Source organism: Amblyomma americanum, chromosome 10 (assembly GCF_052857255.1).
Source record: "Amblyomma americanum isolate KBUSLIRL-KWMA chromosome 10, ASM5285725v1, whole genome shotgun sequence".
Classification (NCBI taxonomy): Eukaryota; Metazoa; Arthropoda; class Arachnida; order Ixodida; family Ixodidae; genus Amblyomma; species Amblyomma americanum.
Window position 1 is genome coordinate 133,761,719 of NC_135506.1, and position 27,619 is coordinate 133,789,337.

The following is a 27,619-nucleotide window of genomic DNA, read 5'->3' on the forward strand; positions in this document are numbered from 1 at the left end:
TAGACAAGCACTTTGAAATGGTTTGTTTATATCCGTTTCGGTGGAGCGCCTGCTTGTTACCTCACTCCAGTGGGGGTAAATTCCGGATGATCTGTCATTTAAACAGGCATATACAACACGACGTGATGTTTCATACATTCACAATTTTCTCTGAGGTATGCTCGCAAATGTTAACGAAGGGTGTTCTTCACAGGCGCCGTGGTAAATAAGATACTTCTTTTGAGAACATTTGTCCGCATTTACTGCTATGGGCTTTATTCCCGCCAGTATCACCGACGGCGGCAACAGAGCCGCTGCATCGTGACTTTGCCACACATACTTATTGGTCTATTTTAATTAAATTTTTCTAAGCAATAAATGCACCTTGAAGATTTATTTGGAAGAAGAAACAAATATTCAGGTGGATGAAGACCAAAAGTGGAGGTCAGTTTATGAGAATTATTTCATGCCTATAAGGAGGGCTTATGTGGTCCATCCATAAATTTATGTGCAAAGTTGTTCTCTGCAAGACTGTAAACATCGGTGTGCGTCAGGATAACCTTATTCGTTTCATCTTGGCAAAACCTTCTTGGCAGTAGAATATAAGCCACCCAACGACAGATAAAAATGAACAAAAACGACACTTAACAAAGGACAGCCCAAAACACGAGACACAAAAGAAACACACATGACATATGTGCGGTAAGCTACAATAATATATAGGGAATGTCGAGCACGGATATACACTTAAGAGGGCCCCTGAAGAAACAACTCTAGCAATTAGGACCAGCTCAAAATTAAGCAAACATTTTGTGCTTACAGGATTGGTCGTCCCTACGTACGTAAGCTTAGAAACAATGTGGTATATGAACCACCAAACGTGTCTCACAAATATCTGCAAATGCACAACGACCATTTCATAGAAGGGCTAAACCTGCACGCCTTTTTCTTAGTTTCGGAACCTAGATCATCATTCACTGAATCATCTTCATTGTGCAGGTAAAATAGCGTTTTGGAAAAGTTTCCGCTCTAGTGACCGCTTTCTTGGTAGTGCCGCAATGCCTGCACTATTGTATGAACTGATTGATGTGGCTGTATTTGTGTGGAAGCTGCTGCTCTTATCACGAGGCATGGGAAATGTTCCCGACCATGAGCAGGCTCAATCACTTAAAAAATGAAAGAACTTGCTGGTGATATTGACAAATATCCCAAGTGGCACACCAGAATGGAACCATCCAGTTGCAATACTGGGCCGATTACCTTTGCTGCTTGGGATATATCTAGCATCCACAAAGTAGGAGACCGATTTATTGTACTGTAACTCTAAATACTTGATATGTAAGCACTAATGCTGATTACACTGGTTAACAATTCGTATTTCCCGCATTTGGTGACGTGAAGCGGTTTGGACGAATCCCGAGTTTTGAAACGCCGTCATCTTTTGCGTGACGCCGGGTTTTCGTGTCGATGAGCCACCTTACGCTTCGTATGGTTTGTGGGGTTGTACGTCCTAAAGTGACTCAGGCTTTAAGGGACGCCCCAGTGAAGGGCTACGGATAACTTCGACAAGCTGGGGTTGTTTAAGTTCATTGATATTGCACAGTACATGGCCTTCTAGCATTTCTTCGACATCGAAATGCGGTCGGCGTCGACCCCACGTCTTAGATGTCCGTGGCCTAGCAACATAACCACTGAGCCATCGCGGCGGATCCATCAAACGTGTTCGCATTAATGAACACAGCGTGACCCGCTTTCCAAAGGTAGTGTTAGCAACAAAAGGAAAGCCAAACGGTACAGGGATAAACAACAAGGTGCAGCTATAGCACAGTCGCCAAACTTAGCAAGAACCATGTCAAGCGGTGGAAACAAGAAAGGGAGCTAAAACATTAAAAGCATTTTGTTTTAAAGCTAGTATCTTTGAAGCAAATACGACCGGATTCTTTCTCTCAAAGCTGCTTCATATTGCCACCGATAGAACCTTAACCAATCCGTCAACCTACCTGCAAAGGTCTTCATGTCGAGATTACCTATCATGCAAGCAGATATTACTTGCTGCGCTCAGCTGCACTTAGTTACTGGAATAGCTATTCATTGCCGTGTCTACTGGGTGTAAAAAGCATTCTTGGCATTTCATTATATCAGAGCTCGCATGTCTTAAGCGTTTCTTTTGCGTCCAAACTTTAAGGCTAAGTATGCTAAACTCTCGAAATGAATAACCTACAAGTTCAGAAACAAGTTTGCCTCCTATATTTCATACATATAAAAAATCTACAATCACCGCTAGGTAAAATTCTTAACATTTAGATGCCTTTTTGAGTCCCACTTTCCATCTGCAAATTACTCAACGCAATCTGAAGCTCAAACAGCAGTTCAAGTGAAGTCAAACTAAGATTTCTTGGACAGCGCCATAATAAAAAACTCTGACAAGAAGCGCGAATGTTTTTATCCGCAAGGATAGGCGCATCAAAGTGAAGGAAAGTGAATAGTGAAGGATAGTTATCAAAGTGAAGGAATGTGGAACTCCAAGAAGCGCACTGTTTCAAAGAAGCTGCTGAAATAATTGCCGCTTTATCTTCGCAGCTATAAGGGAGGGGGGGGGGGGGGCGGTGAAGGGGGAATGCTTCAATTATTGGACGGCATGTCGGCTATAGGCCAAGACACCACGGGTACGTATGTGGATGTGGCTTCCTATGCACATCCCCACAGATATGCTTGCGCTGCTGTGAATCACGCCAACACCCCTTTCCTTGCAGCGTCCTTCACGGCACACGAACCGGCAGCCGCAGAAGCCATTGCAATAGCCATCACCATTAAAATGAGTGACACGCAACACCAGGGCACTCACATTTTTACAGACTCACAAGCCGCCTGCAGAGCCTATGCGAGTGGACGTGTCCCGCGCACAGGTCTCCGCGTACTGGGCGGCCATCTCCAGTATTATCACGACATCACCTGGGTCCCAGGACACGCAGGTCTCGGTGGCAATATTAGGGCAGGTGCCCTAGCTCAAGATTACACGAACCCGAGCGGGGCACACTGACTCTACTCTCTACCCCCTCCCAACCCATTTTTGAACCCGCCTAGAGACCCTCCGCCTAAATAGGCGTCTCCACCCCTCGCCACATAAGAAACATTCCCCGGACGAATCCTACCACCTTAGACGCATCCAAACACTTACTTACCCCAGTCATCACAACCTACACCGCATTCACCGAACATTATACGCAGACGCATGTCCTTGGTGTGGCGAAATTGCCACATTCACGCACATTACATCGACATGCTCGCATATACCGACCCACTTAAAGCCGTACAACGTGCTCTGGAGCAGTGGGAGGTGACGCTAGTCAGCAGCACCCTGGAAGAACAGGTGGCGCTATAGTCGCCTTTGCGAACGCGTCGGCGGAAGCCACGGGAGTCTCGGACCGAGGACGCCACCCACAATCCGCTCCGGTCTTCTTTTTTACCATTAAATATTTATTCCCTCCCTCTCAAATCTAGTGCCACCGAGTGGTACTGTTGTGTGGGATAGTTAGTTCAGGTTGAAGAGAACACGGTGCAACAGGGGTGTCACAGATAATAAGGAGTCCAAAATAAAATTATGAAGGAAAGAGGTGTGGAGAAGACGACGTGGATTAACCGAACAATAAAGAAGACGAAGAAGGAGGAGTCGGTGAGGTGGAGAGAGACGATTGATTGGTGGGGAAGCATTCAGTGAGGTGGAGAGAGATGATTGGTGGAGGACAGAAGGAGAAGACTACGACAAGGCTTACGTGGACTAACGCCAAGGCTATAAAAGGGCGAGGGAGAGCGAGGCACGGGGGGAAGAACAGGGAAGCGTAGGCTCCGGTGGTTCAGGGACGCTTCAGCTAGAAGAGAGCGACGCCGGCTACTGCTCCGGTGAGCTCGTGTTCTACGGCTTCGCATCGTGGACTTCCTGCCGTGCCTGAGCCCGTTATGGGGAGTCAACGGAGGACGCTACCACCTGCTTCGGCCAGGGGTATCTCTATCACTGTTGCCACCCATCCGGGTGGTGCCCCCAACGCCAACAACACTGGCATCACCTCCACGGGCGCTTGGACCGAGAGCTTATACGACGCAGCCAGCGACGCCGCCAGCGACGCCAGTCCAAGCACGTCGAACGCCGCCTCGACGCCGGCTACTGGATCCATACAACGCCGCAACCGCACCGAACCAACCGTGAGCACGAACGCCGACCTCTAACAGTAGAACGCTAGTAGTAGACGCTTGAAGCAGTGTTCTCGGGTCGTCTGTATTTATAGTCTTTGTGTTTTGTGTTTGGTTAGTTTTGTGTTTAAGTGTGTGTGTTTCACGTAGGGTGTAATAAATGTGCGTTTGTGTGGGTACACCTGTCGCCTAGTCCATTCTTTCGGTCCAAGTGTTATTCGGGGAGATCCGTGACAAGGGGCCAAGAAAAGAACGCTCACTAAAGCAGAAGATTGGCAATAATTTTCACTGAGTTATAAGTGTCGCCGGTACTGTGCTTTTACACACCTTTCAGCGTCGCTATTCGCAGTCGCCACGTTTTCTTCTGAGCCGCTTTCATTCGTCTGATTAGAGCACTCGAAAGAGAGCGTGAATCAAGAATTTAGTAAAAACAAAAACGAAACTCTTCGGCACTTATACGAGAGCCTTGTTCATAGAGCAATGCTGGTTCACGATGATGTGAAATTAGTTTGAGATCAACACTTCGTAAGAGGAGCGCTCTCAACAGAATGTGTATTTCATGGTTTGTAGCAGCTCTTACCTTCATAAATGCTGAGATTTCCAAGCTCCTGTTCTGTAAAAGAAGATTAAATTGTAAGACGGGGTTTACTGAAAGGAACTGGGAAGACAAGAGCAGCGGCGAAAACAGTCGAAGGTCAACCAGGCCGAGCACAAAGATCCGTGGCGATAGCAATGAGGCTGAAGCGCAAGGCCATCTTCGTGTTAGTCGCGAATGGGTAAATTTAATGGACGCACCGGATCCAGCCTTGAACACCGCAGCAGTACTTTCCCGACAGCTGCGATTCCTGACGGCATTCAACATTAAGCCCAGTTGTCACCTTCGCCGCTCCCTTCGCCAACGGGACCCGGCAATTCTCAGTGGGAGCGATGAGCAAGCTGTCGAAGACTGGCTCATGTCTTACGAGCAGGCGAGCGTTCACAGCAAATGAGGCGATGCGAGAGAACTAAATACGCAACCTAGAGTTGGAGATCCGAACTTAGTCTGCCGTGACAAGGTACATCGTAGATGTCCTTAACCTATTCAAACATGTAAACCTCTATATTTCGGAGGCTGATAAGATTAAACATTGAAGGGTATTGATGATGACACCCTTCAGAGGCTGTCAGCACGCTAACTGCACACTGTTGCTAAAGTCGTGACTCTCAAACAAAGCTTCGAGGCGCGGCGCAAGTACAGGATTCTGACTCGTCAGCACTCCAGACAGGTTGAGTCGCTTGCTCGGCCGACGCGAGCTGCTGACACCTCCTTGCTGCTGCAGCAGATCAAGGAATTTTTTCGAGAAGAAGCGGCGCTTGAGCTTCCTTTTCTGCCATGCCCCAGAGGGCGAGCTTCATATTTGGCCTCGGCTCTTCAACATGCCATCCAAGAGCAGGTTGCCGAGGCTCTACCGCCCGCCCGTCCATCACCTTTCGCCGCTCGCTGACATGCGCCTAAGTCGTCGCCCAGCCGCCTCCATCTGTCGCCGCTCCACTGACATACGCGGACGTCCTCGCCATACCTCGACCGCCTATCTACCCTTTGCCTCCGGTACCTGCGCGAGCGGCGGCTCCATGCCTTCGACCGGCTCTGCGAGTGACCAATACATCGCGCACCGTTGACAACCAACTTATTTGCTCTACTTGAAACTTGCCTGGTCATGTGGCACGGCGTCGCGCCACCTTCTCAAGCTCCCGCGTACTGGCCTTCCATATTCAGTACTCCGGGCCAGCCGAGCCGCCGCGCAGTCTCTCCTTTTACCCTGACCGCTCAGCCCTTTCTAGACACCGTTGCCTTTCGCTGAGACGCCGCGAAGTCTCTCCTATGCGCCGTCGCCCCAACACCACTAGCATAAAAACCAAGCGCCTCAGTTCCTGAGGCGAGAACTGCGCACCTGTCGAACTTTCGAAGGCCTCGCATATCACCTGCCGATGTTATCGAAATTTCTGTCCAGGGCATTTCTCACGTGGCGCTTGTGGACACCGGTGCTGTGATTTATGTAAAGGAAAAATGCTTTGTCGCTCGTTAAGGAGCGTAAAGATGCTATCGTTGCGCATGGCCAGAGCTGAACACATCAAACCATCCGCAGTGCGTAGCACTCGAATTGTGATTCGGGACTCCCTATACAGGATAGAGTCCGTCGTGCTGCCTTCCTGTTATCCTGGGCAGAGATTTCCTTTCCCACCATGAAGCCATCATCGACTGTGTTCGAGCGGAAGTCAGGTTTTTTCTCTACCCAATCCTTTGCCTGACGTAGCTCCTTTTGTTGTCTGTGTTAAATGTCTTGCCGCTGAAGACATCGACATTTCCCCATGCTCTTACGTTCTTGTTCACGTGTTCCAACTTTCTCAGCGACGACACTGTCCTCTTCCCTCCAGCTCATACTTTTTGGCACCGCAAATGTTTTCCACTCCCATATTCCATGCAGACAGCGTCCGCTGGCCTCTAGATACGTTTGCTCTCTAACCCATTTTCCTACTCTACCACTCTGCGCATTGGTGAATGCTTCGGAAGTGTGCAGCACCTCGCATCTCTTCATCCGCGAGGAGACTCACGATACCCCGCGCCTTCAACAAATGTAAGGCGAGTTGTTTATTGAAAGGAACAAGGAAGACGGTCGCAGCGGCGAAAAAGTCCCTCGTCAGCCAGGTGGAGCACAGACATCCGTTGCGAGAGCAATAGGGCGGAAGCGCATCGCCATCTTCGTCTTTGTAGCGAATATGTGCAGTCTTCTTTACAAAATGAATTGATTAAAGAGCGTCCGTTGCAGGCACTGCACTAATCTTGCATGATTGGGGACAATAGCACCATATGTAATAATAATAACAAAAATTTTATTTCCTCATTCCAATACAAATGCGGGCCTGCCAAAGCCTAAGAAGGCTTGCATGGCAGCGCCCGGCAGCAGACGGCACAAAACTCATCCACTGAGCACACAAACAAAAAACAAAAAGGGGGTGAGAAAACTAAAATGAATTCGAAAAGCGCGGACGCAAAAATGCACACAAGCGACGAGAAAACAAACAAAGAAAACGAAGAAAAATGTAAAATCATAGTATCAAACCAGAATGCTGGAGCTAAGAACGTAATTTGTCAGGGCAAGCTTTCACTATTTTTTTAGAGTTAGCAGGAAACATTTCTTTAGGTAACAGGTTGAGAACAGAAGGAACGTAATGTTTTCGCAGACGCTGGCCATAGCGGGTTCGCAATCTAGGCACGAGAAAATGATCACGAGTTCGCCGAGCTCTACCGGATTATATGGTGTACAAAAATCGCTTGTCCAAATATCCTTAGAAACTACTGATTCAGAAAAAAGGTGAGAGAAGTCAGGCATGTGTAATAGTTCAAAAACGCTACTACCTTCATTTTGCACCTTACCATATAAAACTGATTTAAGGATAGATTTCAGAATTCTGTTGACCTTCTTTCGCCAAAAGGCGGAAGAAAAATAAAAGCAGCGAATACCATAACGTAACACACTGTAGGCTAAGGCGTATACAATTTGCTTCCGTACAAACATAGGGCAAAGTGTCTTAATAGAGTGCATCAAACAAGCAATTTTCCGAGGCTGAGAACAGACGAAAGACAAATAGGTATTCCAAGACGTGTCGGAATCAAAGAATACACCTAAGTATTTGACCGTTGAAACAGGTATAATTAAAGGGAATTTGCATGGGGCACCATTTGGTCTGTGCAAACGAATAGACACATCAGTAGGAATTCCCTTTAAATAATTGTGAAAAAATACTAATTGAGTTTTTTTATTAACATTAAATAAGTTATTGCTGAACCATTCCATAACCAGCTCGCTGTCGTGTTGGATGAGAGATAATGCTGTCTTAAAGTCATTATGTCTAGCAACTAAGAGTGTATCATCAGCATATTGAAAACCACGGCACAGTTTACAGACAGAGCTCAAGTCATTGACATATAAACTAAACAAAATAGATGCAAGTATAGATCCTTGCGGAACGCCGGATTTAATCTGCAGCAGGCCACTTCTAAATTTACCTACTGCAACGAGTTGTGAACGATTAGATAGATAGTGAACAAGAAGAGACAGAAAAGGACCCCTAAACCCATAATTGTGGAGATTATCTGACCGCACAACATGATTAACCGTGTCAAACGCCTTGGACACATCAAAAAGTAAAGCACAGGCAAATTCATTTTCTTCAATGCAGCTGTTTAGAAGATCACTTAGTAAATCAAGCGCGTTCAGCGTACCACGACCCTTAATAAACCCAAACTGATTGCCACAGAACACGTCATGAGCTTCAAGAAAACTGACCATCACCGTCGAAATGTGTTTTTTTTTAAACAAGCGCAATGCATGGTAGGATCGAAATACCACGATAATTTTCTACTTTATCTTTTCCTCCATTCTTATAGGGATAACCAACGCCTTCTTCAAGCCCTCAGGTACTATTTGGGTGGCAATTAGACCATTGATAATCGCGAGCAAAACATGCTTTATTCGTTCGAAATTTCTGAAAAGTGTATCGACTCAGATACCATAATTGCAGGCTATGGTAGGTTGCAGCTAATGAGCACAGAAACCGGCTTTTACCAGATAGATGCGAATGTGCGAGCAAAGACATTTACAGGCACCAAAACTGTAAAGTAGATACCCTCAAGCCCTATGTGCAGAAATAGCGGTTACAGCGACACCTGGAGACTTCTGCAGCGTTTAGTGATGTTCTGCCGACAATAATGATGAGCTGCCGGGCAAGCCTTAGATGGTTCGATGCCAATCAGAACTGTAACATTTCAATGGAACCTGAGTGCAAAAGGCAACCCTCCACTGAGCATTACGCGCCGTATAAACAGTTGCGTCAACGAAGCTATTTTTGAATCCTGCACTATGATGTTGTACATTCCAATAACCCACAATATTTATTGCAGTGTCACGCGAAGACACCACGGTGCTTTGCGAACTGGCTAGCGCATCGAGCATTCACTGCTTCAAATGCATGCTGCTTTAATATTCCAGAGGTAGGTGAGCGTCTTCTCAAGATAACAGAACCAAGTGAGAAGCGCTCTTCAAGTAGGTGATGCCAATGAAAGGATATGCAGAAGCCTGGTCAATACAGGAAAACTGAAGGCGTTGGCACCTATCGCATCCCCATCGCAACGTAATCATTTGTCTTGATATTTGTATTGATATGATTATTTCTTGAGTTCACTGTTTCAAAGCACCGAACGTTATAGAGCGGCAGGTAGTGTATGACATGGCAGCGAAAGTTACACAGTGTGCTTACCATAAATTTATGCAACTCCACTGAAAGCAGAGCCTAATGCGCACAGTTACGGTAGCAATGACACATTTTTTTCGTCTTGACTCTGAAGCAAAGAGGCTGTAATTCCATCACATGAAAATTCATTTTACAAACCTTGTTTTCCAGGCGGAAGGAGGTACGGAGAACCTTGGTCCGGATATTCATTCAACTGCAACTCGTTTGGAACTGCAAAATGAATAAACATATAAGAATATATCTTGCGTAAGATAGGCGAAATAATAACAAAGTAGGAAAACTGAAACCCAACTTAACAACGTTCTGCCTTTCCTATATTCTGTGCCTTGCGTCCTGATTGCTGATGCTCATATTTTAACTTTTTTGAACAGCCACCCACAAAGAGCTTCAACTCTCCCCTCTAAAAAAGCATTTTCAATTCAGCTATAACGGCTAAGGTGGGGCAGCGGCGATATTCCCTCTCAGAGTTAGGAAGCTGAATTCTCCGGTGGAAGTGATTGAGAGCACAAAAAAAGATTCAGCGGGACATATTTTTCTCGGTCAAAACGAACAATGAAGACCTTCCTTTTCGAGCGATTGCATCTAGGCTGAATAAAGACGACACACTGTTCTCGGTTTATTGTTGAAATTCTTGTCGGCTCTACACACTTTCTCGTTCCAGCATCCTGCAAAGGCGTTCATTTTCTACACACAGGGAATGCGATGATGTTTCGAGATTTCGTGTAATGTGGAAAACCTGTTTTATGCCATTTCTCATAATGGCCTCGTGCAAAGCGTGATGGCATCCAAGGGAGTTCGGAAATGATCTTCACAACTTTGATCACATATATTTTAGAAACCGGGATAGGTGGATAGGTGCGGCTTGCGGCATAATGTTCACACACACTTCTTTTTTTTTTGTGCAGTGCAGTTCATTGACGAAAATCGCCTCCGCCCAACACATAACACAGTGTGTATAATGGTTCACCGAGATAAAATCGGACGCCAAGATGCAGCGGAACTTCTGGGCATGTTACAAGAACACACTACCATCCAGTCAGATCATCATCAGACACGAGGTTCAAGGAAACCGGAAGTGCCATGAAGAGTGTGGAGAACCTGTTTCCCTTCTCCATTTCGACGCGCCCCATCTTCACCATCGTGCGTCAGGACAGCCCCGGCTGGGCGAGGAGGGAAGCCTCCCTCATGAGGGCAGCGCAAACAGCTACGGGAGCGACACCTCAAAAGATTAGCGGAACACCGCGGAGCCGTTGAGTGCTTCTTCGGGATCCGGCCAGCGTCATGAGTGGTTGCAGCCGCACGCTCTCACCTTCCGCGGCCGGCACACAGAGATTCGTGGTGCCTTTTTTTTCGCTGGACTTCTGGTTTCAGGCAGCGAAGTGAACGCAGCAAACGCGCACCCTCGGCATCTTCCCCAGCAAATACTCAGGGATGGCTTTGAACCAAGAAAGCGGAGCGCACGGGAAAACCCTGCTTCCATTGTCGGCGCATACAAACGTTCGCCGCCGATAATTCCGAAGCCCCACCCATTTCCCAGCCGGTAAACTGGAAGCCTTATGTAGCCTATTTCCGAGAAATCCCTTGTTGATGTTTTGTAGCTAGCTGGCCCGCTCTGTGTAATATTTGCAAGTGTAATAAACAGCATATGAGCGTTAACGCTTTGTCATCCCTCCTCTTTGTTCACATGAGCACAAACCCCTCCGCGGTTGCAAGCGGAGACGCTGCATCCGCTTAGTGGGAGTGCGGAGGCGGAAGGCTGCACCCCCCCTATTTCCACAATGGCGCAAAATGTGGGGCAAGCTCTTGAAACAAGGGACGGCACTCAGCGACGTTTGGAACAAACTTAATCATTAATTCTGTCGTGCATCAACTGTACCTCCTGTCAGTGGATTAATTCTTGAAGGGCACCACATACAAGGATCAGAATTGGCAGAAGCATTCAATAACTTTTTCATAGACATTGTCAGAAATGTGCCATCATATGATACTGCCGAAGAACTTGCTTTGGGGCTAGTAGGTTCATGATTGAAGTTCTGAAAGGCCCACAAGACAAACACAGACAGGAAAAAAGAGGGATGACACAAAGAGCGCCTTTGTGTCATCCCCCTTTTTTCCTGTCAAGGCGCTCTTTGTGTCAAGGCGCTCTTTGTGTCATCAACCTTTTTTCCTGTGTGTGTGTCTTTTGCGCCTTTCTGAACTTCAATATGATACTGTGGGGCTGGATATAAGACGTAATACTGACAGTATTTTTCTTCGACCAACTGATGAGCATGAAATTTGCCGCATTTTTACCTCTTTCAAGAACAGTAAAGCCTGCGATATTGATGGCATTCAAATAGGACCGGTGAAACATGTTATCAGTCTGGTAGCTCCTGCACTTACCTATATATTGCCGCCAATATTTGCAGTGTTTGTTCGTTTTTCAAATCTGCCGCGACACCACCTTATCGCTTTGTTTGCGACGCAAGACGCGACTAGATTTATCTCGATTGATCGCAGCCAGGCAAAGCTGATTCTACGTTGTTCCGGAATGTTCTAGTAACTTTGCGCCCTTTATCTCGAATGTTCGCTATCAGCTTTAAATTGAGCACGGCCGACAGCGGCGGGCATTCTGTTCGACGACCGCCGAGCACGCTTGTCGCTTCGCCGCCGCCGAGTGATTCAGTCCATTTTGGGTGCAAGTCAGCCCAATAAACAGTTCTTTTAGAAGACCCTTTCGTCCGTCTTCATCGCTGCTTCGACTGCCGTCACCACTACGTGACATCTGGTGGAGGTGCGGGGTAACTTCCATGTTCCGGACGCCCCCTTCAAGTCGTGAACCCAGCCCTAAGCGCTTCACACCCGAGGACGAACAAGCAGCTCAGAGAGCCAGCCGACGTCTCCAGGGAGAGGAGCCTGAGTTCGGGAAACTGCCGGACCGCACCAGACAGCGAAAAGACGCTGCTACCAGCACTGCAACCTCGCCAAAGATGTCGACACCGATCATACTGCAGCAGCCGCGGGTGCCGCCAACTTTCAATGGATCCCTAGGCGAAGACCCTGAAGAATGGTTGAACCAATTTGAGCGCGTGGCGTCATTCAACAAGTGGGATGATGCGGCAAAGATTGGACACGTTTTTACTGATTGGGTGGCTCCGCACGCACGTGGTACGAAAACTACGAGTCGTCCCTTACGACATGGGAGCTATTCAAGAGAGAACTATTGAAGGTATTCACCAGTGTCGTGAGGAAAGAAAGAGCCGAACGACTCCTCGAGTCCAGGATCCAGCTTCCGAATGAGCCCGTCCGCAGTTACGTCGAGGAGATGAAGCGCCTATTTCGCCGCGCCGATCCCGGAATGACCGAGGAAAAGAAAGTTCAGTTTTTAATGCGCGGCGTAAAAGAACAACTCTTTGCAAGCCTCGTCCGCCAGCCGCCAAAAACAGTCGAGGAGTTTATGCAAGAAGCCTGCACGATTGAGAATACCCTCGACGTTCGAGCTCGGCAGTACAATCGCCCTTCCTCTGCCTGTGCAATCCGTTCGGACACGACGGCCACCACCAGCGACAGCTTGCGGGAAGTTATCCGCGAAATCGTCCGAGAGGAGCTACGCCGATTACTGCCATCTTCCCCACAGCCACAAGCAGCGACTCTGATGGATGTGGTACGGGAAGAAGTGCAACAGGCACTTGGCACCCCAACGGCCACAGAACCCCAGGCCATGACCTACGCCGCTGCAATAAGTACTGCTCAGCCCCAGCGACAACCCCCACGTCCTCCCCGAGATGAGCCAATCGTTCCACAACGCCGCCTCCCAGCCCCCACCCGCCCAGCCTATGACCGACGCTCAAGCCCCAGGAAATGCGACGCCTGCAGGACTTCCGACAACCGGCCGTTGTGCTTCCATTGCGGTGAGGCCGGCCATATTCTTCGTCACTGCCCGTACCGACGTATCGGTCTTCGAGGATTTGCCGTTAACGCCCCACGACCACGCTTCGGACAACGTCCGCAAGAAATCGACGAGTACCTGCGTCGAGAAGAGTACACGCCGAACCGCGTTTCGCGCTCACCATCGCCGTCAACCTCGCGCTTTGCGTCGCCACGCCGCAGCTACGCAGCCGCGGTACGAGGAAGGTCGCCCAGCCTCCGTAGGGGAAACTAAAGGCAGCAACCTCTGGAGGTGAGGTTGCTCACGAGCTAAACGCCGAAGATCCTCCACCGACCACGCCCCATGAAGACGCTGCACCCGCGACGCCGCATGAAGAACCGACACTCGCTGCACCGACGCCGCACACAATGAGAACCTCGACCACGACGCAAGCTACCTTGAAATCGACGCCGCCACCCAGAGGAGCTTCGACCACACGCCCAACTCGTGACTCGCATACGCGACGAAGCCGTGACCCGACGCCGAGAGCGACATGCAATGCAAGAGCCAGGACCTCCGACCTAGAAGTGATTATCGACGGCCGGAAAGTTACCGCTCTAGTCGACACAGGAGCCGATTACTCGGTGATGAATGGAACATTCGCTGCGCAGCTCAGAAAAGTCACAACGGCTTGGGACGGCCCACAAATTCGCACCGCTGGGGGCCACCTCATTGCGCCATCAGGACGATGCACAGCGCGAGTGACTGTCAAAGGACATACCTATCCTGCGACCTTTGTTGTCCTACCGCAATGCTCCCGCGAAGTGATCTTGGGTATGGATTTCCTTAATGAGCATAGTTGAGTTCCTTTTACCCCTTTCTCTTCCTTGATGTCAGCCCGAAGGGGAAAGGTAGAAGTTATTGGATGCCGACGTCTTGAGGTTCTAAACTTGCTCAGTCACATTACTCGTGGAACTTCAGGAAGTAAACTGTTTAATCACACATAAAATAATTAAGACAGAACGGAAGGTACAACAAGGAGGACAACTATGTACATAGTGATTGATCCGCAGAGTGACCAGACGAAATCAACCCCCGGTCCCACCAAAACGTCTTCTTTTAATCCCTAAGTCCACCCCCTCAGTGGGGACACCAACCAATTAGGTCAAAACACAAGCACGCATCCAATCAAGGACCGGGGAAAGGAAACCACATCCAATAAAACACATGGGAGAGGAAAACACATTGAAAAAGAGACAGAGGAGCGTAAAACACGCCCAATCAAAGATTGGGGAGAGGGGACAGGTCATTGTCACGAATACTAACAATTCCCCTCTCGGATCACTCCGTCCTCCCCCGCGGGGCGGCATGATTACTCGCTTAATGAGCATGCGAGGGCCGCACAGATTGTCAAAAGCCGTGCCACTTAAGGCGCCATCGCTCCCCAATTCTTCCTGATGCCCCAAGTGTACAGGAAGTGCCTGGCAGTCATATGGAGCTGATAAGCGCTCACAGTGAACATGAGGAACGAGTCTTCAAAATTTCCTCCCAGCCACACACTGAACGACCGCCGCCCGGGTAATGGCCTTGGGCAGCGTCGCCGCGGTAGGGATGAAAGGCGACGCGCCTTCGTTGCTGCTTCTCGGAGCGGGGCTGCGAACAATGGGGCCCGGCCAAGCTGGGTCGCCTGCGCACCCCGAACTCCCCTCCGTCGCCGTCCGCTTGACTCGTTAGTTCCATGTGGAGTCAAAAGGAAATGGATCACAGCGTACGCACTCTTGTCCACATACAGGCAGCGTTCCGTACGTGATTACTTGGGGCTCCGGATGTGTCCAATCCAGGCGCGCACGACACCTCCCCACCAAGTGTGCTGCATAATATCTTGGAATGAAGCACACACAAAAAACCGAACAGACCAACGTGGCGCGGGCCCGGAGCCGAAGAAGCACCATCTGCCGCTGCCGAACCATATGCGTTGCCAAAGCCTCAGGGTACACCTCCATAAATGACATAACTCCAGGCCCCGGATACCCCCACGCCTCTAGTTGGCAGCTACGAGTCGCGACATTGCATCGGCATTAGCGTTTTGCTCCCCCTTTTTGTGCTCGACCCGGATATCGAATCTCTGCAGAGCGAGTGCCCAGCGTGTCAGCTTGGCGCTGTGCGGACTACTCAGAGTCAAATATTTGAGCGGGTTATGGTCCGTTATGACCCTAATTTGTGCGCCACACAACCAGACTTCAAGTCGCCCCAATGCCCAAATGATGGCATAAACCTCCTTCTCGATAGTCGCCCAGCGGGTCTGAGCCGGGCTTAGCTTTTTGCTCAGAAAAGCGATACGCTGCTCGCGGCCCTCGTCATCGCACTGGGCAAGGCAGGCACCCACCCACCGCGTAGTCCGAAGCATCGGTTGCGAGCACGAACTCCTTACTTGGGTAAGGCGCATGAAGTGAGGATGCGCTCTTCAAGCAAGCTTTCACCTCATCAAAAGCTTTCTGCGCCTCGTCATCCCATGGGAGCCGCTGCGGTGTCCGCCTGTTAGTTAAGCTCGTCAGTGGGAGCACGACGCGAGAATAGTCGGGGACATATTGTCGGTAATAGTTAGCTAAGCCCAGAAAGCTTCTGAGCTCTTTCTTTGTTTGGGGCCTCGGCATCTCGTCTATTGCCTTGACCTTTCCTGGATTAGCGCTGTGCTTCCCCGACCCAACCACATGGCCCAAAAATTCGACTTCTCGTCTCGCGAAATGACATTTGCCTGCGTTCACGGTGAACCCGGCGGCTGCGATCGAAGCGAGCACCGCCCGAACGTGCCTCAAATGCTCCTCCCAGGTGTCTGAATATATCGCGAGGTCATCTATGTAGGCGCATGCGTACTCGCGGTGCGGTGCTAGTACCTGGTTTATGACCCTCTGAAATGTCGAACTCGCATTTCGAAGGCCGAAGGGCATGACCCTCCATGCGTACTGCCCCACCGGAGTGACGAATGCCGTGAGGGCCTGTGCCTGCTCGTCAAGGGATATTTGCCAATAGCCTCTCAGCATGTCTATTAGGCTGATGAAGTTGGCCTTCGCTACTCGGAACAGCAGCTCGGACGGTAGGCTCATCGGGAAGGCGTCCTGCTCGGTTATCGCATTCAACTTCCTATAATCGCAGCACAGGCGCAGCCCCCCATCTTTTTTAGCGACGCAAACCACTGGGTGAGCATGAGGACTCTCAACGGGATATATTAGTCCCCACTCGAGGAGCTCATCTACTTGCCTCTCCACTTCCTTCCGATACGCCATCGGGACCTTGTACGCATGGCCAGCCCGTGGCTGAGCACCCTCCTTTAGCACGATTTTGTGCGCTCCTAGCGTGCATTTGCCGGGCCTACTGCTGAAAACCTGGCCATTCTCCTCGATCAGTGCCTCTAGATCTCGGCGCTGCGCTTCGTTCAAATGTTCAAGAGCACCCGGCGGCAGCGCGTCGCCTGGCAGTGAGCGCATGGGGAACGTGGGCACGTCGCCGAACTCCGCGTCGCCCTCGAATATCACCCCTACTACATTCACCCGTGCGTGGTATGCTCTGAGCTTGTTTGCGTGGACAGTCCGACAAGCGCCATTGTCGAGTTTAATGTACGGGCGCGTCTTCCGCATTACCGTCACAGGCCCCGTCCACTTGGACATCAACTTTCCCTCGCCATCCCTTTCAAGCAACAACACCTGCTGCCCATCTGTGAAGTGTTTATCGACAGCGCGCAAGTTGTATTGTCCAGTGTACCTGCGTTGCGCTACCGTGCTGTTGTTACTAGCCTTTGCGTTTGCCTCGGCCAGCTTCTCGCGCAAAGCTGACAGGTACTCTGCCGCCGGCGTTGCCAAAGAATCTGGTACTGCCCAGTCTCACGTCCAAGTTTTTTGGAGAATGGATAGCGGTCCGGTCGGTATTCTGCCATACATTAACTCAAACGGCGACTGCCCGGTCGTCTCATTAGGGACCTCTCTAAGCCCAGAGCAAGAATGGCACAAGCCTATCCCAGTCACGTTCGTGCTCCTGAATAATCTGGAATAGCATGGATTTGAATGTTCCATTCCAGCGCTCGACCAGACCGTTGCTTTGAGGGTGGTCAGGCGTGGAAAACTTCGGAGAGGCGCCCAATTTTCCGAGAAGCTCTTGTGTAAGCTTTGCGGTAAAATTTGTGCCCTGGTCACAGCACACTGTTTCAGGGACTCCCAGGCGCGCGAATATTTGTAAAAGAGCATCACACGTGGCCTTAGCGGTCAGCGCTTTTAAACACACGACTTATGGCCAACGGGTGTTCATGTCCACTACACAAAGTGCATAGCGGTGCCCTCAAGCTGACGGTGGTTCTATCGGTCCTATGCAGTCGATGTTCACCACTTGGAATGCGGCCTCTGGTCTAGCGATCGGCGCGATCGGCACTCGATCTGCTGTGCGTGCACGCGACTTCACCTGACATGCGTGGCATGAGCGGCAGTACTGCTTCACGTCGCGTGTGACCCCGGGCCAGAAGAATGAAGCCTTTATCCGCTGAGGCGTTTTCAGCTCGCCGAGATGACCTGCCCACACTGAGTCGTGCGCCATTTTTAACACCTCTGCGCGTCGCTCGGTTGGGAGGACAAGCTGAGTACATGGATGCCCAGCAACAGGCTCCTGGTGGAACAAAAGCTCGTCCCGGACCGCCATGCCGTGTGTTCCCTCTCTAGCCTGAGCCCACGCTTCCTGGAGTAATTCGTCTCCAATCTGCGCCTCGCGAAACCGTTGCCGTGTCGTCTGTGCCACCGCGGTTTCCCCTTCGCTGCAATCTGCTGCTACCGCGCCCGCTAGGGCCTCGTCAACCCTCTTCTCCCTCTCTTCGATTTCTTCGTCAGAACCCTCGGCTTCTCCCTGTTCTTGCGCATGGACACGATCGCTCAGAAGCTGCTCATAGTCTTCGGGAGTGATTAACGCGCTTATCCCCGTTATAAGCTCGTCTGTGACTGCACACAGTATGCCCCGCTCCGACGGGTCAAATGATACTCGCGGTGCTCCCTGAGTTGTTACTAGGGAAACGTACGCCAGCTCCGCGACAACCTGCTTTCCGAAAGCCCCGGTGAGTTTTATTGTTGCCCCCGCGCATTCATATCGCGGCACGAGCGACCTGCGGATGACCGTGATGTCGGCCCCTGAGTCAATGCGCGCACTTATAGCGTTCCCGCTACTCAATAATGTCACCTCTCCGGCGCTGACCTTCTCCTCCGCGGGCTGCCTTTCCACTGAGCCGTGCACTGTCTCCCTGTCATGCTAGGGAACCGATATTCGGGCGATTACTGATTTCTGGTCTGCGCGTCCGCCCCTCATGTCTGGCTTTTCCGCGGTTTGCCTTTTCGGGCAAAATCTTGCGATGTGCCCATGCCCGTGGCAATGGAAACACTGTCCACGTCCCCGGGGCCGCGTGTTGTTTGGTCGGGACTGGGTTCCGTCGCGCTGTGTTACCTCGACTGCCTCGTTCGTCGCCACCGCCGCGCTCGCTGCTTTCCCGACCTTATATCTTCGGCTTTCGTCGTGGTTTTCTGCCAGCGTGACAATCTCACTAGGTTTTAGGAACCCTGGCTTATCATTTAGAGCAACGTGCGCTCTCGCCTCTGCACTGAGGGCTTCCTTTAGTCGGTCCGCGACGGCTAGCAGTTTGAACTCATCCAACGAAGTTACCTGACAGCTGTTTAAATAGTATTCCAGGTAGTTCTGCAGGCGTACCGCAAACTGCTCCCACGTCTCATTTGGGTTTTTGTTCGCGGATTTGTAAAGACGCTTGTATTCGGCGGCAGTGAGCCTCAAGCCGTCTAACACTTTAGCTTTCAGGAGTGCGTACTCGCTCCTTTCCTCTGCGGACAACCGCGTGAGTAGCATGCGTGCCCTCTCGCTTAGGTGCGGCAAAACTAGTCCAGCCCACCACTGGGTTGGAGCTTCGTATGACCCCAACGTGGCTTCTACGTCCTCGAACCACCCTGGTACCAGGGCTTCTTGAAGCGGCATCGGCGTGAGGACGCCTTTCATAAGGTTAGCAAATTTCAACCTTCTGTCCTCGTCCATTCTTCCGCTCGCTCCCGCGCTCTCACCAAGCCCACCCGCTGTTCCGCTCTGCTTAAGATTCAGCCTTGTATTTTCCAAAGCCAACCGCTCCTTTTCCACCGCTAGTTCAGCAATTCGTAATTGCACTTGCAACTCGGTCATTTGTTGCACTGGCGCGCTAACTGTCAGAGGGTACGTCGGACCCTCATTTGCCTGACCCGCGGCTGCCAACTCTCCGTTCCCTGCCCCGTTCTCCATCTCTTTCTGTTCAATACTGTCACTTCTCAAAACCCAAGGCTCTGGCATAAGCACAAGCCCGACAGAAACAGAAAGGTACTCCCCTGGCTACCGAAGCTCCGCTTTACGAGGCTGCCGGTGCCCCAGCATGGAAGACTGGCCCGGAAGTTGGTCGCTGCGCCGCACGGTCCCGGTTGGAACTCGTCTCCTTGATCCGCGTCGTCGTCGGCTCCTCCTGATCAACAGCGCCCTCCTTGACTCTGGTCACCTGGTTCCTTCAGCTGCCCACTGACTTGGACCTTCAGCGTCACGTCGGCGTTGACCAGCTGTCACTCTTGAAATCTTCTCCTCTGGACGTGCCACGCTATAGCTCGTCCGCCGCCTTGTACTTCCGCCCTCGTTCAGTTGCCTCGAGTAGGAAGACGTCGCATTTCTGTCGACTGCACCAGTTGAGTTCCTTTTACCCCATTCTCTTCCTTGATGTCAGCCCGAAGGGGAAAGGTAGAAGTTGTTGGATGCCGACGTCTTGAGGTTCTAAACTTGCTCAGTCACATTACTCGTGTAACTTCAGGAAGTAAACTGTTTAATCACACATAAAATAGTTAAGACAGAACGGAAGGTACAACAAGGAGAACAACTATGTACATAGTGATTGATCCGCAGAGTGACCAGACGAAATCAACCCCCGGTCCCACCAAAACGTCTTCTTTTAATTCCTAAGTCCCCGCCCTCAGTGGGGACACCAACCAATTAGGTCAAAACACAAGCACGCATCCAATCAAGGACCGGGGAAAGGAAACCACATCCAATAAAACACATGGGAGAGGAAAACACATTGAAAAAGAGACAGAGGAGCGTAAAACACGCCCAATCAAAGATTGGGGAGAGGGAACAGGTCATTGTCACGAATACTAACAATTCCCCTCTCGGATCACTCCATCCTCCCCCGCGGTGCGGCATGATTACTAGCTTAAAGAGCATGCGAGGGCCGCACAGATTGTCGAAAGCCGTGCCACTTAAGGCGCCATCGCTCCCCAATTCTTCCTGATGCCCCAAGTGTACAGGAAGTGCCTGGCAGTCATATGGAGCTGATAAGCGCTCACAGTGAACATGAGGAACGAGTCTTCAAAATTTCCTCCCAGCCACACACTGAACGACCGCCGCCCGGGTAATGGCCTTGGGCAGCGTCGCCGCGGTAGGGATGAAAGGCGACGCGCCTTCGTTGCTGCTTCTCGGAGCGGGGCTGCGAACAATGGGGCCCGGCCAAGCTGGGTCGCCTGCGCACCCCGAACTCCCCTCCGTCGCCGTCCGCTTGACTCGTTAGTTCCATGTGGAGTCAAAAGGAAATGGATCACAGCGTACGCACTCTTGTCCACATACAGGCGGCGTTCCTTACGTGATTACTTGGGGCTCCGGATGTGTCCAATCCAGCCGCGCACGACAAGCATCAGGCGATCATCGACCTGCGATCCAAGCTGATCACGCTTTCGACGGACGAAGCCATCGCTTCGATGAAAACTCGGGAAAATCACGTTGCCCTAAGTGTCCTGGAGGAAGAAGTGAGCGTTCCACCCCGTTCAAACGTTATCGTGACCGTAGGCGCCACGAAAGCCATAAACACTGAAGCCATCATCGAGGGGAACATGCAGTTGCTACTAGACCGAGGAATCAGCATCGCAAGAGGCATCGCACATTTCCGCAATGTCCAGGCCGAAGTACTGCTGACTAACTTCAGCGAAGAATACCGGCATATTAACAGAGGGACGACGAATGCTTTCTACGACGAAATATCTGACGTACGAGATTCCTTCGCCCTCTCCGACCCCTCCGCAGAAGATCCGCCTGACCAAGAGAACTCGCCCACTTTCGACATCAACCCAGCCCTGCACCGGAACAGACAAGACCAGATCCGCAATCTGCTTCAAAACTACAGTGAGTGCTTTTCGACATCGCCGAAGGTGCGACAGACGCCAATTGCCAAGCATCGCATTATAACGGATCAACACGTCCGACCTCTCCGTCAAAGCCCCTACCGTGTGTCTCCGCGAGAACGACAAGCCATCCGGGACCAAGTCGAAGAAATGCTTCGCGACGACGTCATCCAGCCTTCAAACAGCCCATGGGCGGCACCGGTTGTTCTAGTGAGAAAGAAAGACGGCGCACTTCGATTCTGCGTGGATTACCGCCGCTTGAACAACATAACAAAGAAGGACGTCTACCCCCTCCCCCGCATCGACGACACACTGGACCGCCTCTGCAACGCCAAATATTTCTCATCGATGGACCTCAAGAGCGGCTACTGGCAAATTAAGGTCGACGAAAGAGATCGCGAGAAGACAGCATTCATAACTCCGGATGGGCTGTTTGAGTTCAAGGTGATGCCATTTTTTCTCTGTTCCGCACCAGCGACGTTTCAGCGAGTAATGGATACAGTGCTGGCAGGCCTGAAGTGGAAGATTTGTCTGGTATATTTAGATGACGTCGTTGTCTTCGCCTCGAACTTTGAAGAGCACCTCAAAAGACTTCGAACAGTACTAGACGCAATCAAGTCGTCTGGCCTAACCTTGAAAGAAGAGAAATGCCACTTTGCCTACGAATAGCTGCTGTTTCTAGGCCACATCGTTAGCAAGGAAGGAGTACGCCCAGACCCGCAGAAAACAGCAGCTATTGAACAGTTTCAACCGCCGGCCGATAAGAAAGCAGTGCGCAGATTTCTCGGACTATGCGCATATTACCGACGATTTGTGAAGAACTTTTCGCGCATCGCCGAGCCCCTGACCCAACTGACGAAGGCAGACGTGCCGTTTAAATGGGAAGCGCCTTAAGCAGAAGCCTTCAAGGAACTTCAGCGTCGTTTACAGTCCCCACCGATCCTTGCGCATTTTGATGAAAACGCCGATACTGAAGTTCATACCGGCGCAAGCAGCGTGGGACTAGGCACCGTTCTCGTTCAAAAAAGTGACGGGCTGGAGAAGGTCATCGCATACGCTAGCCGTTCCCTTTCCAAGGCCGAGGCTAACTATTCGACCACTGAGAAGGAGTGCCTTGCCATCATCTGGGCTACGTCGAAATTCCGCCCCTACCTCTACGGACGGCCGTTCATGGTGGTCAGCGACCACCACGCGCTCTGCTGGCTTGCCAATTTCAAGGATCCCTCTGGCCGACTCGCTCGATGGAGTCTGCGTCTCCAGGAGTTTGACGTCACCATCGTTTACAAGTCCGGACGCAAGCACACTGACGCCGATTGCCTCTCACGAGCCCCTGTAGATGCACCACCGCTGGACGACGATGAGGACGCCTTCCTGGGACCCATCAGCGCAAGCTCTTTTGCTAGGCAGCAACGCTCGGACCCGAACCAAAAAGGCCTCATCGAGTACCTGGAAGGCAAGGTTTCTTCACCCCCCGCTTCATTCAAGCGAGGACTGTCTTCTTTCTGTGTGCAGAATTAGGTCCATGTGAAGAAGAACTTTACAGCGAACAAAACAGCCTACCTCCTTGTTGTACCTACTTGTCTCCGCGAAGAAGTTCTACAGGCTTCACTCGACGAGCCGACAGCTGGACATCTCGGGTTTACTCGCACCCTCCGCCGCATTCAAGACAAGTGTTACTGGCCCCGACTGTCTGCCGATGTCGCACACTATGTGAAAACATGCCGAGATTGTCAGCGACGAAAGACTCCTCCCACACGACCAGCAGGATTTCTGAACCCCATTGAACCTCCCTCAAGACCCTTTCAGCAGATTGCCATGGACTTGGTTGGCCCTTTTCCAACGTCAACATCTGGAAATAAGTGGATCATCATAGCGACCGACTACCTCACCCGCTACGCCGAGGCGAAAGCCCTACCGAACGGAACAGCAGCAGAAGTGGCCAAATTTTTCGTGGAGTGCATTCTTCTTCGACACGGCGCCCCCGATGTGCTCATCACGAACAGAGGAACAGCATTTACGGCGGAACTCACGCAAGCCATCCTGCGCTACAGCCAAACCAGCCACCGGAGGACAACTGCATACCATCCGCAGACCAACGGACTGACCGAGCGCCTGAACAAAACCATCGCCGATATGCTCGCTATGTATGTCGATGCCGAACATAAAACCTGGGATGTCATCCTGCCTTACGTCGTCTTCGCCTACAACACCGCAGTGCAGGAGACCACCCAGGTGACGCCTTTTAGGCTCGTCCGTGGCAGGGAGGCCATGACCACGCTAGACGCCATGCTGCCCAACGTTACAGAAGAAGAGAACGTCGACGTTGCCGCCTACCTTCAACGCGCAGAAGAAGCTCGAAGGCTTGCCCGATTACGGATCAAAGATCAGCAGCGGTCCGACGCCAGACGCTACAACCTACGAAGACGCAACGCGGAATACAAGCCAGGAGACCAAGTCTGGGTGTGGACGCCCATTCGCCGCCATGGATTGAGTGAAAAGCTTTTGCGCCGCTATTTCGGCCCGTACAAGGTTCTTCGTCGGCTGGGTGAACTGGATTATGAAGTCATCCCTGACGCAATGACTGCATCCCAGCGACGCCGCGTGCGACCAGAAGTTGTCCATGTAGTCCGTCTGAAGCCGTATTATGCGCGCTAAAGGCCGCTGCATTTCCATGCTCTATTTTCGCAAGATCTGTTTTTTTCCCTTACTAGTCGCATTATTTGTTTTAATGCATCGGGTCGACGCTTCTTTGAGAGGGGAGTAATGCTGCCAATATTTGCAGTGTTTGTTCGTTTTTCAAATCTGCCGCGACACCACCTTATCGCTTTGTTTGCGACGCAAGACGCGACTAGATTTATCTCGATTGATCGCAGCCAGGCAAAGCTGATTCTACGTTGTTCCGGAATGTTCTAGTAACTTTGCGCCCTTTATCTCGAATGTTCGCTATCAGCTTTAAATTGAGCACGGCCGACAGCGGCGGGCATTCTGTTCGACGACCGCCGAGCACGCTTGTCGCTTCGCCGCCGCCGAGTGATTCAGTCCATTTTGGGTGCAAGTCAGCCCAATAAACAGTTCTTTTAGAAGACCCTTTCGTCCGTCTTCATCGCTGCTTCAACTGCCGTCACCACTACGTGACAATATATAACCTTGCTTTGTTTTCCGGGCAGTTTCCCAAATTAATGCAGACTTTTAAAGTTATTGTGCTTTTTAAAAGTGGAGACAAAAATAATATGTCAAATTATAGGCCTATATCTATCCTACCAGTTTTTTCTAAAGGTTTAGAAAAGGTTATCCACAGAAGACTAACGGAGTTTTGCAGTAAATTCTCCTTACTTCCTTCATACTAGTACGGGTTTTTGGAGGGCAAGTCTACTGAAACCGCCTTGTTGATGCAGAAATAGATTGTTTTGAGTGCTTTAGAAAATAAACAGATATGTCAATTTGTATTTATAGATTTTTCTAAGGCATTCGACCGGCTTAATCACCAGCGTTTATTAAGAAAATTGGAAATTTTAGGCATTCGTGGCACTCCACTCTCCCTTATAAAGTCATATTTGCAGCATGGTCTTCAATGTGTAGAAATAACAAAGCAGGCCTCATCTTTTTTTATTATTATACCGGTGTTCTACAGGGTAGCATGTTAGGTCCGCTATTGTTTCTTTTGTACATAAATGTCATCACGAACATCGACAACACACCAGAGTATATATTATACGCAGACGACACAACTATGCTTTTTAAAGGCGACACTCCTGATTCGAATAACTCCAGTTGTAAACAGTACACTAGAAAAACTGAGGGCTTGGAGTGAACAAAATTCGCTAATCATAAATACAAAAAAAAAACAAAAGCAGTCATATTCCACCCCAGGCAACGTATAACTTTTAAAAACTTTGATTTATGCATGGGGGACTCCATTATAAACGGTTCATATTCTGTTAAAGCGCTAGGAGTTATTTTTCACAAAAATTTGAGTTGGAACGCTCAGATTGACAATGTTGCATCTAAACTTTCAAAATGCACCGGTGTTCTTGCAAAATATCGCTCCTGTTTGCCAGTGTTAATCAAACTCATAATGTACAATGGACTGTTTTTGCCCTATCTCAGTTATTGCTTTTTGGTCTGGGGCAGTACCACGGAGACAAATATCCAAAAACTTTTTCGACTGCAAAAGAAAGCAATTCGTTTTATTGCAAATGCTGAATACCGAGCTCACACGGACGAGTTTTTTACTCGCCTCAATATCATCAAAATTCCAAAGGTCTACGAATATTACTTAGCCACAAGGTATAAAAAATCCCTTCACTATATTCATGATAGCTTTCTAGACATGTGTGCGCTAAAACAAAATGATCTAACATATACTCTTCGAAATCCTGAATTTTGGTGGATCCCTCTTTCACGCACTACATATGGTGATCAAATGCTGCGACATAACGTTCCAGTACTGCTAAATATGCTTATCTTGAACAACGTCTGTATTGACACCTGCAATCAGAAAGACATCCGGGACATATGTTTACGATTGTAGTGTTATTTATGTGGTTTGTGCCTGAGACAGCAGATTATTCACTTGACGCACTTCTGTTTGTGGTATATTTTGAGATCTAGTGACCGCCTTGCTTGACATGTGTCTTGAGTTACCAGAATGTATGTCTTAAGTGCCAAATGTTTTGCGCTTTATTTCGCACGCAAATATTATTCGTGTTTTTTTTTTGTCTTGATTTGTACACGTGTCCCCCAAGCTCCAAGCCATGTATACGGAGGGTTCAGGCTGTTTCAAGTGGAAGTTGTTTCCACTTTTTGCCTGAACCAAACCTCATCGTTTTGTGATGAAAATAAAACGATTGATTGATTGATTGATTCATGGAATGGCCGCCAGGACTGAGGCCTCACCCGAATTCGGAGCTGCTAGCAAGGCTACGGTGCTTTCGTGATAGCGAGATGAGCGGAATACCAGCATTAGAAAATTGCAATGCATGCTATGCATTTGATGAGCGCTTCATTTATATACCCTTGGAAGAAGAACCTAGGAGGTCCGTACATTGAGAGCAAGACCGAGCCGTCTACTGAGAACAGCAAGCCAGAAGCGTGTGAATGCGGAAGCCTCAAGGGTGGGCCGATTTTTCTTGTATGGTGTTGTAAATATTCTCCCTTCTGTCTCTGGCTGTGGGAGCCGGGGGCCATAATCAGCTGATCTGCATTACAGCCGTGATTGCAGGAAAAGCACCGGGGCGCTCCGACACCGCGAGAAGCGGTGGGCGCCGTTCGATTACGGTCACTTTAGCATAAATTCATATCCTCGTAGCGCTGTGTTCTAGGTGTTGTACTTGGGCCTTTGCTGGCACCGGCAAGCGTCACAGCGAGGACGCCTAAGGCGCTTCGGGATCTGCCGGTCGCTTTTAGGAGGAAACAGTTGTACCGTGGCAACAGGCACGCGTAAACGTGTTTGCTTGTTTTATACTAACCTCGCCAGAGCCGAGAAGCATCACTCAGCTACAGAAAGCTGACATTATTGAAAATAACTTGGTATTTTTTCGGCTGCGAAGCGAATTGATAATTTCGCGGAACCAGAGACGCTAGTGCAGTTCAAGTGAGCTTAACATCACCGTGCCGGGAAGTGAGCCGTTGATGTGCTTGCACCGAAGAGAGCCAGCTACGTTCAAATGTAAATAACATTTGGGCGGTGCCGAATAGAATTGTTTGGCACTCGCATTGCTTCTCATTTTACCAAATGGTCTATTTCTGCGGTCTCCATTGCCTTTGGTTCGAAGTTTTGGAGATCATAAGAACGATATGCACAGTTCGAGAGGAGCCGCCCCGCCCTGCTGTCCATTTCATGGGTCCCTGCCTGCTGCCTTGTGGCCGTGAGTCATCGTAAGCTGCGGAGTCTCCGGCGAGCACTTTTCAGCGGATAAAAGATGGGGGGGGGGGGGGGGGTGAGAGGGGTCAGCCCCCCTATCTCCCAACGAAGGCGCGTCAGCGCGAACCGCACCCTCCCGGCACACTAATTTAGGGTGCCTGCGCGGGACAAGGACGGGTGCCCGGTGACCTCGCTGCTCCTCGGATGACCCCGGTACCCCGCCTGTACGAGCTG

The 27,619-nt window shown here is 50.3% G+C and overlaps 1 long non-coding RNA gene across 1 annotated transcript in view; it reads right to left on the reverse strand.

Annotated features, from left to right (window-relative positions):
* Positions 1 to 4,747: 4,747 nt before the first annotated feature.
* The window catches only part of LOC144107063 (uncharacterized), a 58,950-nt gene continuing 36,078 nt past the window's right edge, over positions 4,748 to 27,619 (reverse strand). The window contains exons 2-3 of the long non-coding RNA XR_013309210.1: positions 9,598 to 9,669; positions 4,748 to 4,780 (exon numbers count right to left, since the gene is read on the reverse strand). This is a non-coding gene — a long non-coding RNA (uncharacterized LOC144107063). The remainder of the gene's footprint in view (positions 4,781 to 9,597; positions 9,670 to 27,619) is intronic.